This window comes from Rattus rattus, chromosome 13, assembly GCF_011064425.1.
Source record: "Rattus rattus isolate New Zealand chromosome 13, Rrattus_CSIRO_v1, whole genome shotgun sequence".
NCBI lineage: Eukaryota > Metazoa > Chordata > Mammalia > Rodentia > Muridae > Rattus > Rattus rattus.
In genome coordinates, this window is record NC_046166.1 from 18,196,261 (window position 1) to 18,216,565 (window position 20,305).

The 20,305-nt window shown below is 38.3% G+C and overlaps 1 pseudogene; it reads right to left on the minus strand.

Annotated features, from left to right (window-relative positions):
* Positions 1–14,762: 14,762 nt before the first annotated feature.
* LOC116914967 lies at positions 14,763–19,986 on the minus strand (annotated as a pseudogene).
* Positions 19,987–20,305: the final 319 nt, after the last annotated feature.

Sequence of the window (20,305 nt, forward strand, 5' to 3'; positions counted from 1 at the left end):
ATGCTAAAGTAAAGGAAAGAGATTAGGGCTGAGAGAGATTAGTAAGCATAATATTGACATATCTACGAGGCTGAGTTTCTTGGCAAAGGATAAAGCATAGTTGGAGAAGAGAAAGCAGCCAGGGACAAGTCCTGGAAGCATGCCAACTGGGGGATGCATGTCTTGAATTGATTTTTTAGGCCTGAAGATGTTTTTCTTCTGGCCTTATTTACCCTTTTAATTTCTCAGAAGAGAATTGGTGTGTGGGTAAGGGAATGTGCAGGGTGTTTGATAAATACATTTAACTCAAAATGCTTTCTCTTATTTTTCATATTATTCTTCCCACAAAATAAGTGGTAACCTCATCTCTTGTTTTCTTATTTTTCTTCCATTGTGATCTAATTTAAAGATTCTTTGAAGTCTTGTTGCTGTGAATCATTTTAAATTTTTTTATGTTTAAGTGCATCCAGTTGTTGTATTATTTCTCTAGTATCTGCTTGTACTTAGATGAAAAGTGCTCAACACACGCAGAAAAATATCCTAGTCTCCACTGCAAAATAAAAATGAACCAACACAGAAAGCTTCTGCATCAATCTCCAGCACGATCCAGAGATGAAGCTTTATTTGAATAGCACTTGATTCTTTATGTACATCAGTGTAGTCAATGAGTATGCAAATATTTAAGTAGATGACCCTGGGTTAGCAATGTAGGAAAGAGTAAATATTTCCTTAATTAATTCATGTGTTTCTGTCTCATTCTCTTGCAAGAGAGCAAAGGCATAAATAAAGGGAGTATTGCAAATCCCCAGAGGAAACAGACTACTGTGCACCAGGGTGCGGGGTGGGGTGTCATTTTTTCTCTAGTGCAGATACTAGCGGATTAGTTGATTTCTACAGGACTTAAGACCTCATCTCTAAAATTGCCCTCTCAGTGAATGAAAACTATCAGTCCCACGAGCATTGATTGGGACATGCATTAGTCACTTTCTTCTTTGCTTTGATAAAACACCCAGCAGAAGCAACGTAAGGAACAATGGGTTTATTTTGGCTCAAAGTTTAATGGAATGCAGTACATCATCGAGGGATATAACAGTAGGGTGAATAACTCAAAAATGAGGCACAGGTGTTTGATGCAGATAACCATTTCCTCCCCAGCCAGGAAACAGAAACAAAGGGTGGCACTCAGTGGCACTCAGCTTCCTCTCCCCCTTTCACTTTTATTCAGTCCCTCACTCTAGTCAATGGGATGATGCCAGCCACATTTTGTGATTTGTGTCTTTCCACCCTAGTTAAGCCTCTCTGGAGAAGCTAAAAATACTCATCCAGAAGTGTGTCTCACAGTTGATTCCAAGTCTAGTCAAGTGGACAATGAAGATGGAGTTTAAAAAGACTATTGCCTATGACATTCCCATTATCCCATTTGGAGGTCTCAAAGTAGATATTCTAAGGAACAAAATAATCTTTTCTAGTATATAAAGACAGTAATACATGCATTGCCTATGTGATTGTTGAGACTTTTTATAACAAAAGTATTTCTGCTCCATCTGTTTATGGCCAGGTAGAGAAGACACAAGGAGGAACTTCAGGGATGGTTCCATAACCACACTTAAAACCCATAGGGACGTTGAAGAAATGTTGCTGAATGCCAGTCTCAATTCAGGTTACAGTGGTAGAAGTGGAAAATCATAAAAATGTTTAAGCACATTAAACAGTAATAGAAGACAACTGTAGAATAGGAAAGTAACAGTGAGGCAAGCCTCTCAAGATTATGTTTAATGTTCGATGCAACTTGCTAGCAGTCTGTGAAAGAACTGAGATGGATGGCACTAATCTTTAAAAGCTAAAGAACTTAAAACTATAGGGCAATCAGAGTAAACCTGATTAGCATGGGTGAGTTTCTTGAAACTTCGCAAAAGAAAAATTAAAGGTTTCTATTAAAATAATTTGGGGGTTGGGGATTTAGCTCAGTGGTAGAGCACTTGCCTAGCAAGCAGAAGGCCCTGGGTTTGGTCCTCAGCTCCGGAAAATAAAATAAAATAAAATAAAATAAGTTGATGAGTTAGGGTACAAACAACTCTTAGTAGGTTACACTGTAGTTAGATAGATCTAAATAGTTACAGGTTCACATCCAGAACCCTCCATTATGTGTGCAGAAATTCTTATTACCACTTAAAATATCCCATGCATATCTGCTGGTTAATATAACCAAATGCAGTTTATAGAAAATATTTTCCTTACAGTTAAGTTTCTGTACATAGGTATGAACTCAAAGCATTCTGTTTACAGTATCCTAAAATGCTCTTAATGATGTGGCATTTGGTATACGTGAGTGATAGGGCATAATCAAAATGTTACCCTAGAAATAAGAGTGCATATAATCGTTTGTTGATATTTATGTTTAGGTGTGAGCATTGGAGCCTTTCTCAATGAAACACTCAGTATAGAAGTTGGGAGAATGAGAAACTCCCATTCCTATGGGTGATCTGGGTTCTTGGTCTCACACCGTGACATTTATATTACTACTCTTTTACCTCTTTGTTGTATTATATAATGTGCTCCATCTTGGAACAGAACCTGCAATAAGGTCAATGGAGTGAACTACCACTTGACTTGGGGATAAAATCATTGCTGATTTAAAGTTTCCTATATTTCTCATCTAGATTCCACACTACACTTAGCAATGCGTTTATGTCCTTTTCCTTAGAAAACATACCTGATCCAGCCACTCAGGTCTATATCCTATGAGTTTACCTCAAAATTATGATCATTTTCTTGGACTGTTCCACTTGTGTATCACCAAACTTAAGTAAGAAAATACTGGGAAATATGTTATCAGACCAACTGTTGCTAAATACACCTTTCATTTTCCAAGAATGTACCAGAAGACCTATCTCCTTTTACCACATGATAAAGGATAGGTCACTACTACCCTTGTGGCAAAAGAAGATGGCAATGATGGGCACTGTAGATTAACATTCAGTGAGATATTTTCTATGTCCCTGGTGGACATATTTCCCCTCTGAAATCTGAGATCTCTAACATGAAGAGTTTGAAATCACATGATATAAATCTCCTCTTCTCTGAGCGAATCTTAAGGAAGGTCCATTACCATTTGTCTTTAGTTTGGCATCCTTGTCAGTTGTTGACTGGAGAAAGGACACTGAATGATGGCTTCGATTTGAGCTGTTTATTTATTTCCCTGATCAAGCTGGGACTTACCTTAGAGTGCTCAGGTATATGAGAGTACAGTCTGGCTTGTGTGTACATTCTGTGAAAGTCCAAATTAACTTTCTCTGTCATTTACTGAAGTAGAGTACTTTTCTAACTACATATATTTTACAGACTACAGTTTAGTCTAATTTTAGATATCCCATATGCCTAGTCCCCATGTTATAAAGAAAATGACAAGCACACCATTTGCATCCGTTCATCAGCCTTCATGCTTACTCCCTCATTAAACTTTGGCTGAGCACTTTATGAAATCTGTTAATGTCCTGGTTCTTATAATATGAGGTAAGCAGGTAGAAGTATCCAATATGAAATTGCCGTATGAGGAAAAATAACTCAACAAATGTTATATAGTGATTTTAGAGGAAGTAACTAACATTTTTCTACCACTTACTATCCTGTGAGAAAGAACTTGCTTAAGTAACTAATATCACCTAAAAGTAATGTCTGATATAACTAACTTCTCATTGTATGGGGTACTTGAGAGGTGTACTGGTTAAACAAAGCCCAGTATTGGCTTTTCCAACCCCTCTTCTCTATCACTAAGGGAGCGTATAGCTATAAATTCAATAAAATAATGGGTTTTGTATTATTTTAGAGTGAAAGATGAAGCTAGTGAATGGATTCTTATCTCTGCAAATACCTTCTCTGAACTGGAAAGTTAGCCGAGATAGGGAGTCTTTGAGGTAATTTGTATGGGCACTCATACGCAAGATTCTCAAATGGTGAAGACGTTTACAAGACAGTGCTTTGTAAAAGTAACTTTTATTTTCCTGTAGTAATTGTAGTCTGGATATTGCCTACCTACACCCAAGAGGCCAAATCCTTTAAATTCAGACTCCATTTTAGAGAACCTGACCTAATTTTAAACTCAGGGAAACTAATAGGCTAGTACTTAGCATTAATTTCCAAGATACGCCCACTCTCCCCCCAACAAAACCAGAGCCTAGCTCCAGTCTCTAGGATCACTCAAAACAATGCCCAAGTCTCCAGGTCATATCCCCAACAAGACCAATCTCTCCAGCTTATTACCCCAACAGATCTGTACCCCCATGTTATAAGTCTACCCCTGCCTAAAGACCACCAATGCAGAGAGAAATAAAACTTAAGTTTACCATTTGATTCCCAGCACTAGTCAATTATGATAAAGGCAATAGTAACTTTTCAATTAGATGCTTTCTTACTTATCTCCCCCCAGTCTCCACTCTTGCTTGCTATAAAGCCTTGCCCCATAGGTATTCGGGGTTCCTCTCTCCACCAAAAACCCACCTGCATGATGTTGATGAGTCGAAGGGCCCACAAGCTAACTCAAATAGAATAAAGAGCCTGATATGAATTACATCCTATTGGATGCTGTCTTTTTGGGGGAGGGGGGAATCACTAACACTTCCCTGGCATTACGCACCTAGTCCTAGAGCTTATGTACAGTCTTATTTATACCTAGAATGTTTTCATTCTCTGAGATTTGCTACTGGATAAGCTCATCCTTTCTAATTCTTTCTGAGCTCTGGCTGGCTGGTTCAACTGAGTCTGCCTCAAACTCTTCTCCACGATGACTGATAAAATGTGGCTCTTCTAGGCTTCTCCTCAATTGCTTTGCTTGACTTCAATCCAACATTAGCAATCTTTTCTAATCTTCTGGTTCTTTTTCATTCTCTTGCTCATTCTGTCTTTACCTGTGTCTAGTTTGCTTCCTTTTCAATATTGCACATCTCTGTCAATGTCTCCCAGTAAAACTGCCTCCTTCCTCTCTGTGTTGCTCTATGCTCCCTCTCAATTCTACTGCGCTGCTCTCCATGAACTCTATTGTATTCCTGTAGTGTACTCACTTATTCCTGCACTGTCCACGCCTTAAGTAGCTTCCTTTTTCTCTACCTTCTTATGAGGGTTTGGTATATTCTATTCTGCCAAATCTTTCTCTTATTCATCATTTTTTCTGTCACTCAATTAGACATCAAGTTCAAATGTGAGTGCTTCCTACCACAGACTAACCTTACATTCATTGTTTGGAATTAAAGTTGAATACTAAGGACCTATTTGTATTCTAGCCAGAGTAATCAAAGGTGTATGCTAAGGACTGAGACACATCCTAACTAGAAACAGATTTAATATCCCATAACAATACTTTAAAACTATTCTTTGAAAGTACTTCAATAGTTTGTATTGAGTTTCATTGCATACAATAGAAATGTCAATATTTGGGTTAGACTTAGAGATCAAGGCAATTTGATAAGGTTTCATACTAAGTACAAACTAATAATACTATTTAAGTAGGAGAAGACTTTAGAGTCCTGGCATCATTTAGAATTATAAACTACAATTTAGAGGTAAAGCCAAGTCATTATTTATTTTATCCATGCATTCCCCTTGGATAACTACAGAGTTAGAGACTAATAATGAAAGCATTATCGAACAATTGCAGAGAATTTTTTCCTAGAGCACACCCCCACTATAGTGAAATTGTTGCCATGTCAACCCATATAATTTGCCTATAGTGAAATAATATTTAATGAATTATTTATATAAGCTACTTTTTTGATTCTGTGATAAAACACTCTGACAAAAGCCATTTAGGGAAAAAGACATTTGTTTTGGACTAAAATTCTAAATGGATAGAGTCCATGATGACAGAGAAGGCATGGAAGGAGGAGCTGGAAACTGGTGGAGGCCATTTTTATACACTCACAGGAAGCAAAAAGTGAGATCAGGAAGTGAGATGGGTCTACAAGCTCTCAAAACCTTTCCTCAGGACTTGTTTCATTAGCAATGTTTTACCTCTTAACTATTTCAGAAGCTCTTTAACAACACCACCAAGTGGAGATCAATTGTCCAAGTACATAAGCCTATTGAGGGCATTTCTGACACAGACTACCGTATTATATCATACAGATGTGAATGCACATTTGAAACCTTTGCTTTTCCATATATATTTGTCATGTGCTTATCATTTAGGTAGAGATGCGTATAAAGTCCACTTTCCAAGAAGCTTTATTTGGCTACTTTCCAGTAAGGTCTCTTCACTACATTTGTGGTTATTATTCTGAGGTCTATCTTTTGTATTTATTTTGCTTGTTTTAATCTTGGTTGGTGTTATTTATTGGTGTCTTATTGGTTTTTTGTATGCATGTTTCTGAATTCAGTATGAGGATTCTGAGCTGATTCATGCTGCTGCATATATTAGGAGTGATTGACTGTACCCATAGTTGCTGGTAGTATATCAAGGAGTGCCAGAAGTACTGAAATATATGTAGGACAGGATGCTGAGCCTCTGGGTTGAAAATGGTGAAACTCTACCGTCACAGAAGCCAAAGTTCTACACTTGAAACAAACAAACAAAAATTGCAAGAAACTCATGAAGTGTTAAAAAGTAGAAATACAACATTAGTGGGTTGTGAAACTAAAGATGCTCCGTTGCCCTAACACTTGTCAAAAATCATTTTAATTAATCTAGCTAAAGTTATGGAATGCCATTTTTCAAAAAGACTTTGTTCAGCAAAATAATCCTCAGAATAAGAACTATGGTTGATGACCCTTCTGTTTATGTTTATATACTATATTGTAATATAATATAGTATTGTGATCAGCATAGGCACCCCATAAGTACAAATTATATATTATATATTATATAGTCAAATCACCCTGTATTTATTTACTTGAGACAGGATCTTAATTATTTAGCTCTGAGTGACTGTTTCTGTCTTTTAAGTGCTGAAATTAAAGCAGACATAGGCATTTTGGTCTGTGGGTGTGAACTCTATGATGTTCATCCACCGAGAAAGCAGCTGCACTAGGCATCTTTCAGAGCCATCTCCGTCATAGCTTGAGGCTGAAGTACAATATTACAGATTCTTGTTAATATGAATAATCACACTAAACAATGTTAAACCCACTTTATACTTCTTGAATAAATTTTATTGGATGATGATATATTAGCATTTTACATGTGGTTGATTGTGAAATTTTGAAATATTAATCTACATAAAAGTCAATGGATTTTGAGAGTGGCTTGTACATTGCGTTTGCTTTTAGATTTAGAACTGTAAGATCCTGTTTCATCATCTATCAATTATAGTTTGTTCAGAAATTAGTTCATTTGATTTATATTTTCATATTTCTTGTAGAAATTGTTTTACAAGATCCTTTCATTGTGAACCTCATTTTGGAATTTATAGTACGGTGGCATTTTTTTCTGATGCATATATGTATGTGGACATGTACATATGTGTATTATATACATATATGTGTGCCCATTTATGCAAACACAGATATATGTCTGTATGCCTGGATATGTAGATATAATTGCTCACATTTCAAAGGAGCATCTTTCAGCTTAGTTATTTTTCTAATATGTTCTTACTTTTCTCTGTCAAAGACTATGTTTTTGAATAGTTTAGTCCCAGGTATAAGAGCTTTTTAAAAAATTTTTTCTGAAGAATTTAATAAATGTTATAATTAATACTTCAAAAAGTTAGATAGTGAGTTTCCAACTATATAAAATTTATAATTATGTTATGTATTCCATATAAATGGCATTTTATATACATAAGTAAATAGATATAGTGACATGAGGTCATTCTTGCAGGACGGTCTGATGGCATTCATTATAAACCCACATCAATCCTCCTGCCTAATATTTTATTTTTTTAATTTTGAGGTTTCCATTCTAGAATGGTTTGGGAGTGGATCAGCTCTTTTGCTTTAATTTGGAAAATCTTGGATTTCTGAGAAGGAACTGTTTCTAACCAGTATATTCACTATCCAAGCTGTTCTTTTGACATAAAATCAGGGGAACTTTTCTTCACATTTCGTCATTTTACTCTAAATGGTCATGAATATATTACTCTTTCTGGCTGACATCTATCTTTAATTTCTAGCATGAATTCAGTTTTAATTGGAAGACTATCAAAAATTTTAATCAAATATCTAGAAAATTCAACCATATAAATCTCCTGCTAGTCCCAATCTGGCATGACTAGTACGGTGTCTGATTTGGATGGCACATCACCACTGTGCTATAGAGAGAATTTTTTTTTTTTTTATTAACTTGAATATTTCTTATATACATTTCGAGTGTTATTCCCTTTCCCGGTTTCCGGCAAACATCCCCTCCCCCCTCCCCCCCTTCCTTATGGGTGTTCCCCCCCCTCCCCCTATTGCCGCCTCCCCCAACTGTCTAGTTCACTGGGGTTCAGTCTTAGCAGGACCCAGGGCTTCCCTTCCACTGGTGCTCTTACTAGGATATTCATTGCTACCTATGAGGTCAGAGTCCAGGGTCAGTCCATGTATAGTCTTTAGGTAGTGGCTTAGTCCCTGGAAGCTCTGGTTGCTTGGCATTGTTGTACATATGGGGTCTCGAGCCCCTTCAAGCTCTTCCAGTTCTTTCTCTGATTCCTTCAACGGGGGTCCTATTTCTCAGTTCAGTGGTTTGCTGCTGACATTCGCCTCTGTATTTGCTGTATTCTGGCTGTGTCTCTCAGGAGCGATCTACACTTCTGCACTTCTTTGCTTCATCCATCTTGTCTAATTGGGTGGCTGTATATATATGGGCCACATGTGGGGCAGGCTCTGAATGGGTGTCCCTTCAGTCTCTGTTTTAATCTTTGCCTCTCTCTTCCCTGCCAAGGGTATTCTTGTTCCCCTTTTAAAGAAGGAGTGAAGCATTCACATTTTGATCATCCGTCTTGAGTTTCATTTGTTCTAGGCATCTAGGGTAATTCAGGCATTTGGGCTAATAGCCACTTATCAATGAGTGCATACCATGTATGTCTTTCTGTGATTGGGTTAGCTCACTCAGGATGATATTTTCCAGTTCCAACCATTTGCCTACTTAATTTCATAAAAGTCGTTGTTTTTGATAGCTGAGTAATATTCCATTGTGTAGATGTACCACATTTTCTGTATCCATTCCTCTGTTGAAGGGCATCTGGGTTCTTTCCAGCTTCTGGCTATTATAAATAAGGCTGCGATGAACATAGTGGAGCACGTGTCTTTTTATATGTTGGGGCATCTTTTGGGTATATGCCCAAGAGAAGATAGCTGGATCCTCAGGCAGTTCAATGTCCAATTTTCTGAGGAACCTCCAGACTGATTTCCAGAATGGTTGTACCAGTCTGCAATCCCACCAACAATGGAGGAGTGTTCTCTTTCTCCACATCCTCGCCAGCATTTGCTGTCACCTGAGTTTTTGATCTTAGCCATTCTCACTGGTGTGAGGTGAAATCTCAGGGTTGTTTTGATTTGCATTTCCTGATGACTAAAGATGTTGAACATTTCTTTAGGTGTTTTCTCAGCCATTCGCATTCCTCAGCTGTGAATTCTTTGTTTAGCTCTGAACCCCATTTTTAATAGGGTTATTTGTCTCCCTCGGTCTAACTTTTGAGTTCTTTGTATATTTTGGATATAAGGCCTCTATCTGTTGTAGGATTGGTAAAGATCTTTTCCCAATCTGTTGGTTGCTGTTTTGTCCTAAACCACAGTGTCCTTTGCCTTACAGAAGCTTTGCAGTTTTATGAGATCCCATTTCCATTCTTGATCTTAGAGCATAAGCCATTGGTGTTTTGTTCAGGAAATTTTTTCCAGTGCCCATGTGTTCCAGATGCTTCCCTAGTTTTTTCTTCTATTAGTTTGAGTGTGTCTGGTTTGATGTGGAGGTCCTTGATCCACTTGGACTTAAGCTTTGTACAGGGTGATAAGAGAGAATCTTTACGTAGTGCATATAATCATCACAATAAAATGTCAATGACCAATTAGTTTAGCATGATTAGAAAGTGGAATATCCATCAGAGAGAGAGAGATAGTATTCTAGAAAATAGTCACGGGAGATTCACTCCAAATGCAGAAGGAGGTTAAGTGACCTGAGGAGTGGTAACTAACTACATGGTGGGACTTGAACTAGTTTAACAAGACAGTGGAGTTATGAGTTAGCAGAAATGAACCAAATCTTATGGCTTAGGCATTTATTCATATGAAGTCTCAGTCATTATTCATAGGATCAAAGAGGCAGGATGGAAAAGCTTGTGCTTACACTGTGCTACATGTGAATTCTTTTGACCTAGAGTAGAGACAGAGAGAGAAAAGAGACCAAGGCCCACAAATGCCATGTAAGGGTACACTCTTTGCCCAAGGACACCTAGTAAACCCTACCATCTAAAGGTCAGCGGCCCTTCCCAATAGCACCACCTACGGACCAACCATTTAATGTGTGTATCTTTGTTAGATGCCTTAATGACCTTGGCAGTGCCATAACAATGCAAAATGTTCCTGGCAGAAGAGACTGTAAAGCAAGATTACCAAGGGGTCTTTGAAATGAAGACTTTAAAAAAATGAAACAGTCAGAGGTCACACCCTCCTGAAGGCTCTTGGTTTTTCCTCCTTCACAGACATGTCAGAGGGTGGACTGGGTGAGTATACCTGCTGATACCTAAGGGGTTTTATGGACTGGTCCACTGAGCACTGCTACCTGGGACTATTTTCCTTTTAATTGTGATATGTTCCTTGGTTTATTTAGTTTATCACTTTTAATGGACCAGGCTCCAAGGCATTTCTTGTTTTGTCCTGTTAGGCTATCGCTTTTATATGAAATACCACAATTGATGCGCTCTATATCTTGTCTTTTATACAGTTCTCCACGTAGTTCTAGAGATATATTGACACATATGCATTTATGCACTCATGGGCTAGCCTTAAGATACACTTATACACTTAGCCAAGAATTAATTAAAATTACCATTTCTGCCTTGGAGGTGCTGTGTGGGCTTCCTTGGAAGGTGTTTTCTATTGTGATTTTGAGTCACCCTGAGGCATAATTATTTTTTCTTAAATACTAGACATCTGTGTCTCTGCTTCCAGTCAATGCGTTTGTGACAGTAAGGACAGGAAGTAAGCCACTCTTTACGGTTATACAATAAGACTGCAAGACTGTGTCAGCTTGCAAGTATTAAGTTGCTCCTGTTCCTTTGTGTTCACCTTAGGTGGCCACAGACACTTCACCACTTCCCTTGGGGCATTTCTATTCTTCTCTCCATTTGGAGATCCTGGAGACTTAGAACTGGATATAATTCAAGGTAGAATTCAAACCTGATATTTCTGTTTCTTTGGAAAGCTAAAACCAGTTTCTTCTAAGTGGAGGCTGGAAGCTTTTTGGCATTGGTGTATAGGGTTTCAGTTCTTGGCTCAGTCTGAAAATATGCTAAATATTGTACTATGTCTGCCACTTCTAAGCATGCGTTAGGGATGGGTACTTTTTTTTTACCTTGATGAATCTTATCCACCCAGAACTGTCTCCAATCTTGATCCAGATTGGGAGGCATGCTATACATTTATTTAATAAAAAGTCAATCACCAGTGGGAAGTTGTCAGGCTGCCTGGGTCATCATTAGACAAAGATGATTTAGTCCTTGGAGGACAGCACTGAGCTTAACAGATATTTTTAATGCAAGGTCTCTTCAGCATCTTCCTTGAAAATAAAGATTTTTAAACACTGCCAGTTAATAGTACTGCTCTCGAGGATCTTGTTCAGGAGAAACACATGATTATTGAAATAGAGTTTGCTAAGGCCTGCTCTTCAGTTCATGACATCTCCATGAAGCCTGAAAATGGAAAGTGTGCCAAGTTCCCACCAAGGAAGCTTCTGGCCAGGATCCTCATAGGTGATTTCATAGGAAGGACATTGATTTGAGGTCTTAACTAGGTCACTGAAAAAATAGTTTTAAGAAGGAGACATAACTGGATTCCATTCCACACTTGGTATCAAATTGAAGGATCTTGGATAACTAATACATCGGTGAACTTTATTGACCTCATTCACTCTCTGAATATTGGTTTCGAATATCCTGACAAACACAGTGGAATTCTCCTCAGCAGAACTGGAACCTATGATGCATTCTGTAGATCCCATAACAACCAATCATCAACAAGGACCAGTCTTATTTGTAAGAGCTGTCATCTGTCCATAATTGACCATTTTACAAAAAAAAATAGATAACAGTTGACAATCCAATGCTATCTTCTTGATATGCCAGAGGCAACAGGACTGTAATACGTGGATGTTGATGGCTGTTGAGGTTCAAGGATGTGGATTGTTCTACCTATGACTTGGCATCATTCCTGGCATCACAGAGGAGTGTGACTCTTCCAATCCATGGACAGGTAAAAAGAACTAACTCTTTCTCCCCATGTCATCTGTGACTACATATCTTGAAGTCCAAAGGTATTGAATATCATACTATCACTTTAAGTCCTGTTTGTAAGCAAAAATACTACTTCATTGATATATAATTCATGTACCTTAAATTACATTCATTTAGAGGATATAATATAGTTGCTTTTGATATCCACAGGTTTTCTAAGTTATAACACACACACACACACACACACACACAGAGTTATGTGTCATTCTTCATGCTTTTTGTTTGTTAAGACTTGCCTATTCTGAACAGTTAATAAAAATAAATCATGTATAATAATATTTATCATAATTACCTTTTGTTTAGTATATTTACAGAGAACTATCTCTCTTTCCTTTTTTATTTTTTTATTGGATATATTTTTTACTTACATTTCAAATGTTATTCCCTTTACTGGTTTTCCCAGACATAAACCCCTATCCAATCCCCCTCCCCTTCTCCTATGAGGGTGTTCCCCTCCCCAACCACTCCCCCCTTTCTCCCCCCCCATGAGGGGTGAGAAGCCTTGGCAGGACCAAGAGCTTTTCCTTCCATTGGTGCCCAACAAGGCCATCCTTTACTACATATGCAGCTAGAGCCATGAGTCAGTTCAGGTATAGTCTTTGGATAGTGGTTTAGTGCCTGGAAGCTCTGGTTTGTTGACCTATTATGGCCATTGTTGTTCTTATGGGGTTGCAAACCCCTTCAGCTCTTTCAATCCTTTCTCTAACTCTTCCAAGGGGGACCCCATTCTCAGTTCAATGGTTTGCTGCTAGCATTCGCCTGTAATTAGCATGTCCTAGCTGTGTGTCTCAGGAGACAGCTATATCAGGCTCCTATCAGCATACACTTCTTAGCTCCATCAGTCTTACCTAGTTTTAGTGGCTGCATGTATATGGGCTGTATATCCATGTGGGGCAGACTCTGAATGACCATTCCTTCAGTCTCTGCTCCAAACTTTGTCTCCATATCCCCTCCTATGAATATTTATGCTCCTCCTTTTAAGAAGGGGTGAAGCATTCACAGTTTGGATGTCCTTCTTCTTGAATTTCTTTTGGTCTGTGGATTGTATCTTGGGTAATTCGAGCTTTTGGGCTAATATCCACTTATCAGTGAGTGCATACCATGTGTGCTTTTCTGTGATTGGGTTACCTCACTCAGGATGATATTTTCTACTTCAATCCATTTGCCTATGAATTTCATAAAGTCATTGTTTTTGATAGCTGAGTAGTACTCCATTGTGTGGATGTACCACATTTTCTGTATCTATTCCTCTGTTGAAGGGCATCTGGGTTCTTTCCAGCTTCTGGCTATTATAAATAAGGCTGCTATGAACATAGTGGAGCATGTGTCTTTGTTGTATGTCGGAGCGTCTTTTGGGTATATGCCCAGGAGAGGTGTAGCTGGGTCCTCAGGTATTACAATGTCCAATTTTCTGAGGAACCTCCAGACTGTTTTCCAGAATGGTTGTAACAGTCTGCAATCCCACCAACAATGGAGGAGTGTTCCTCTTTCTCCACATCCCTGCAAGCATCTGTTGTCACCTGAGTTTTTGATCACAGCCATTCTGACTGGTGTGAGGTGGAATCTCAGAGTTGTTTTGATTTGCATTTCCCTGATGACTAAGGATGTTGAAGATTTCTTTAGGTACTTCTCAGCCATTTGAAATTCCTCAGCTAAAAATTCTTTGTTTAGCTTTGTATCCCATTTTTAATAGGCTTATAATAGGCTGTAATAGGGTTATTTGGCTCTCTGGAATCTAACTTCTTGAGTTCTTTGTATATTTTGGATATTAGCCCTCCATCAGATGTAGGAATGGTAAAGATCTTTCATCTGTCATTTATCTATCTGTCATTTGTCTATCTATCATTTACCTATTTCTATCATCTATCTCTCTGTTTTTCTCTGTCACTGTCTGTCTCTGTCTCTGTCTCTGTCTATCTCTGTATGTATGTGCATTTAGATTAAGACTCTTAATTATTGCTAACAAATATTCTATCATACAAATATACTTTGCTTTGTTCATCTATTCATTAGTCTGTGGATATTTGAGCTGCTGTAAAATTTTGTATTGTAGAAAATTGTGGTTGAAATTAGATAATTTATTTTCTGTAAACTCACTCCTTTTTCCTTATGATTGTTTTGTTAACACTGGTTCTCTTGCTTTCCTACTTGGATCTGCTAGTAAATTTCTGCAAAAGAAGACAACAGAATTTTATTGGTTTTGAGTCTAGTATCAATTTATAAAAGTTGAACTTACAATGGTTAAATGAATATGTGAACTTCATTAGCCATATAGTGTCCAGGTATTTGGTCAATTTTTTTTCAGCTTTTAGGAACTTTATTTTCCTTCCACCTTTATTCCTTTGGCTCAGGTGTCTGCAGAGCAGCTCAGGACCACTCAATGGTGGCTCCAACCCACTCAATGGCCTGTGCTATGGGAGCTGCTAACCAGTTCTCAGTGGCTGCCTGCGCACTCCAGTCTTCCGTGGGGTACTGCTGGATGGGCACAGAGGGCACCATGTATACCCTCAGACCAGTCTGTCACCTCAGGTTGAGCAGCAGTGAACTCGGGCGCTGGTGCAGTCCATTCATCCTGGAATTCTTCCTTTGTCAGGGCTTTCACAACAGCAGCCTACTCCTCGTTCTCAATCTCCTCAGTGTCTCTGTAGAAGTAAAGATCAGGCATAACCTTCCATGGGTGCTCACGGGAGATAGTTCCTCGCATGCGGAGTACTTCTCAGGCCAGCATCCACCACATCAGACCCAGTGAGTGAGCTCCCTTGTTGTGGCACAGGATGGCAATGTCCACATAGCGCAGGGGAGAGTGTGTTAGAGCAATGGTGGGCAGGTTGACATAAGTGGCTTCTGTGAGGGGCTGATGGTCAGCCCGGGGATTTGTCACCACTAGAAGCCGTGGCTCCCTGAAGGCTGCTTGGATCTGGTTAGTGAAGGTCCCAGGTGTGAAGCAGCCAGCAACTGGAGTGGCTCCTGTGGCAGCAGCGAACTTCAGCACAGGTCTCTGGCCAGTGTTCCTGGAAGAGGTGAAGCTGACATCAGCAGGGTTCTCAATGGCAACAACAGAGCGAGCAGCGGGCAACAGCTTCTCCCAGGTCCTCTTAAGGTGTTTGGTGTAGATACCCTCACTTTTCCATTTGTAGATGTACTGCTCCATCTGAAAGTCAAGGTTGGTGCCACCTAAGTGGGTTCCTGCAGCAAGGAATTTGAGGACATCCTCTTTCTTCATCTGCAGGGCGTCAAGGGTTATCGACCTTGAATAAGTTTCTCTTTTAAGTTACCATGGGAACCAAAAACAACGCCGCCTGTAGACCGGTCCTGGAGGAGCACAGAAATGCTATTTGGTCAATTGTTATCCTGGACGTTTAAGTGAGGATAGTTTCAGATGAGATTAACGTTAGGATTTGTAAGCTTAGTAAAATTGATTGTTTCACCAGTTGATTTTTTTCCTCATTTAGTTGAAAGTCTGAATAGAACTTCTTTGAAGTAAAAAAAAATGGTTTCTTCTCCTTTCAGACTCATCCTGAGCTCTTTGTTCATTCCCTGGCCTGCCAGCTTCCTATGAGGAACTCGCTTCCTGAGTTCTGCTGGTTCCTCCGCTGTGAGATTCACAATAGAGCCTTGGCATCTGCTGGCCTGTATTTCTATCTTCCTAAGTAAGCACTTGGAGACGTCTGCTGTCTCTAAACTGTCTGAGCAATTACCAAGAACATCATCTTATACACATCCTAGTTAGTGGCTCTGTTTCCCTGGACCAGCCTGAGGCATAGAGACATCATAAATGTAGTAGAATTTCTAGTCCATGGATATGGGATGTCTTCCTTTCTGAGATTTACTCAATTTCGTTATGCAAGTTTAATAGTCTTTGATGTAAAAGTCTGTACTCTGTTGGTCAAAGTTCTTTGTATGACACTCTTTTGACATTTTTACAACATGAATCATTTTATAATCTCATTTACAATTTCATGACCATTTGGCTCAATGCAAGGATATAACTGATCTTTGTGAATTAAACTTCTTCTTTTCATTCTTGCTTAACATATTTTATTACCTAATTTTTAACAAACAAACCATGTCACGTATAGACAGAAGTAATTTAACTCCTGTCAGTCTGGATGTAGGTTTACTTTTATATCATAGGTGGCCCGAGTACTATGCTCAGGGTAATATTGGACAGTGGTGAGGCAGATCTTTAATTCTCCTTACCCTTCAACCTCACAGGAAGATATTCAATCCCTCTCTAATAAGTATACTGTTAGCTGAGAACTATTTTTATTTTCCCGTGTGTGTGTGTGTGTGTGTGTGTGTGTGTGTGTGTGTGTGTGTGTGTACATGAGAGATCAGAGGTAGCAGAGCCCACCGGAGCTGGGTTAAATGTGGTCGTGAGACACACAATTAGTGCTCTGGGAACTTAACTTAGTGCTCTGAAAGAGCAGTATCTCTTAACCACTGACCCATCTCTCTACCCCAATCCTTTTTATAGAGTCAAGGACACAAGCAAACCCTTAGTGTGATCCTAACACAATTAAACATATCAACACAAACCCTCACAATAAACTCTCACAAGCATGTCAAAGGATGAACACTTTCTTCTAACAGTTCCTGAAGTGTAGAGGATTGTAACTCAGCAACATGGCTACTCTGGCCAGCGATAACATCCAAAGACTGTCTGGGTCTATGTGGTCTGGCTGGAATGGAAACAAGTACTTAGTACACACCTTTAAGGTAAAATTAGTTTGCAGAAGAAAGCAGTCATGTTTTAAAGTAATGTCTAATTGAGGAGCAGACAAATTGATGAATCAGAGAAGAATTTGACAGAATGAGTCAAAGATAGGCTATACCCAACTCTCAGGGAAAAGCTATTTAAGAGCAGTGCAGGGAGAGGGAGTCAGCTGGCCTCAGTGCAGTGGGTACAGCACAGTGGAGTTGAGTTGAGTTCTGTAGTGAGTTTATGCCATTCAGTGCAGGCCAGCAGAGGCAGTTGAAGCCAAAGAATAAGAACAAGTCGGAAGATTAGAACAAACTGCCAGAGTTAGATTGAGTCCAAGGAGAGCAATTCAGTGATAAACTGAGATGGAATTAGTAAGCTTGGAGAGAAGTTTAAGCCAGAAGAACTGAGTTGAACCAGAGAGCCAGAGTTCAGAAAAAGATAGAAAGGGTGACTTATTCAGCAGTAAACCTCTGAGATAACAGTTACAACTAGTGAATAAAAGTTACCTTTGCACTTTGCACTGTAGGCTTGCCTCTCAGATGACTGTAGATCTCATCATGTTAATAAAACTATCGTAATAATGGTAAACATTTGTTTTGCTGAACTATATTGCTGAAATTATCTGTATACATATTTATATCATATGCTAGTCTAATATCTATGATCATATGTGTATATATGTGCATATATGGATATATGGACATTTGGAAATATAGATATATGTGCATACATATACACATACACATATGTATACACACATATACATTTTTTAACATCTAAATTATCAACACTTTAATATGTAGTGGTATTCCACATTTAACTATAAAATAGGAGTTTATGTTCTCTCTTCTGTAGTTGATATTTTTCCTTTAGTTTTCTCTTATTTTTGGTATGAGAATATTTATGACTTTTATAAATGTTTGTAAAAAAAGCACCATTTACAGTTCTGAACTTTGTCCATTGATTGTCTATTAATTTCTACTCTGTCTTACTTACTTTCTTTATTCTGCTTATTTAAGTGAACTTTGAAGTCCATCTTCTGCTTCCTTGAGTTTATGCTCTAGCTCATAAACGTTAGTTTGCTATGTTTTCATTTCATTTGTCTCAAATTATTTTCTATTTCCCTTTATTATTCCACAGTCCATTAATTGTTTAAGATTGTGCCATTTAACATTCACGTGTTTTTAAATTCCCCAAATGCCCTGTTTTATTGATGTGTTCTTTTATTTTATTATGGTTGAAATATACACTTTTCATAATGTCAGTGATCTTAAATAATTGAGAAGTATTTTTATCCTGCATATGCTTCAGCATCAAGGATTTATGTGATTTCAAGGTCTTATATTGTTTGCATAATCATGGTTTTAAATATGCAATACTATTTTATTCAGAAAGCATCAATGCCTGGGTTAATATGAAGTTATTTCAAGAGGGATTAAAACAGGTAAGTTACTTTCATTCAATCAAGTGGTATGACCATGGTAGATTGGTAAATGTGCATGATTAAAATTTATAATGAGAGCCAAACAGTACTTCTATTAATAGGTGATTTTCATTGAATACATGGTTGAATCCACTCATACAGAAAACACAGCTTTGCTCTTTGGAGACCATTTGATGCATTAAACATCACAGTGTGAAAAACGGTTGATGTTGTTAGGGATATACTTGCATTTAAAAGGTGTTTACTAAACAATTATTAACTAGTTCACACAATGAAAGGGTATTTTGTGTTCTTAATATTCTTTCAATAATAAAGAGATTGTATCTACTCTTTAAAAATCACACACCTTGCTCATGTATTTTAATGTAGGAGGAGAAAAACACAGACATCAAAACCAGAAATAGGGAAATGCATTCCTGTAAGCCTGTTTCTTTGGCTCAGCAATATGCTTTACCTAGGCGTTCTTGGTAATTCTTTAGGTCCATTATCCACTGGTCAAGAGCCTGTTTGGGCTACATCTTCTTGCTGGCCTTTGTCACTTTCTTTGGATTTTATTTCAAGTACAGCTTTAAATAAACTTTAAGATCAGTGTCAGTACCAGTACCTGGAAATTTGTTTCCTTGATGAAGCTTTTGTTGGTGTATAAAATCCTCTTGAGCATGCATCACCCTGCTTTTGAGAAATTCATCATCCGTTCTCTTTGCTTTGGTTCTCCTAGGTGAGAAGTAATTAAATATATTCTTTCTTAACATTGTTACCATTTCTTTTCTATGTTTTGTATTTATTAATGTCTTAATGTCCTCATATATTCTGGAATGAAGGGTTTTGATTTCTGTTGGGAATTAGTGCTAATGATGACTGAGCCGTACATCTTGTTTTAAGTGTCTGGTTATTTTGTCAGTTAAGAATTGTTAGTGTTCTGCTACAATTCCACTGTCCCCAAGGCTACTTACGTAATATTTATAATACCTTTAAACAAAAGCTTTTGACAATTTTAAACTGTCCATTGTTTTGAGATACGGCTGAAAACTCTACTTTTTCTTCCTTCTACAGTTCTGAATCTTCCCATGTTACATGTAAGCCTAGATTAATTTAAAGACATACCTTTTTTTTTTTATTCTTTCACATTTCTAGATGGTCAAGTTTCTGAAAGGTAGAAACCCTAGCTCTTTAGAATGTTCAAAACTTGGGAATACAACTTGCTGATGACCAGCATCATTACTGTCTTGGACGATTTTGCTTTTCTGTCTTCCTAAGCACACTGTCTCCAAGTCATTTGAATATTCCTATGTGTTTAATTGTTCAGTTATGTGAGCTGGCATGTTTTGGGTAATTTCTGTGGTTTCAGTTATGTGAGCTAGTGCATTTTAGTTGATTTCTGTGGTTCCCTTGTTTTCCCTTGTTAACTGACATTACCTTCTCTTGGAGGGTGCTACAATCATGGTTAAGATTTAGAAAAAGGAAGAGGTTTTAATGAATTAGGATATATCCCGCTGTCTTGCATGTAGTTTTAAAAGCATGCTACCACCTTAGCCTGTGAGCTGCAACCGAGCTCCTGGCTTAGCTCCAGATGGGCTGCTGCCAGCACTGACCCAGCTTACCAGGGAGCTGCTCTGCTCTAGTCCCTCACAGCTCCCTTTTTCACATCCTGCTTAGCTCCGGGGTCTATGGCAATCAGCCCTAACCCTGCCTCTCTCTCTATCTGCCTTATGCTCCAGGAGTCGAACATCCCATCAGCCCACACCAGAGGCCCTAGAATCC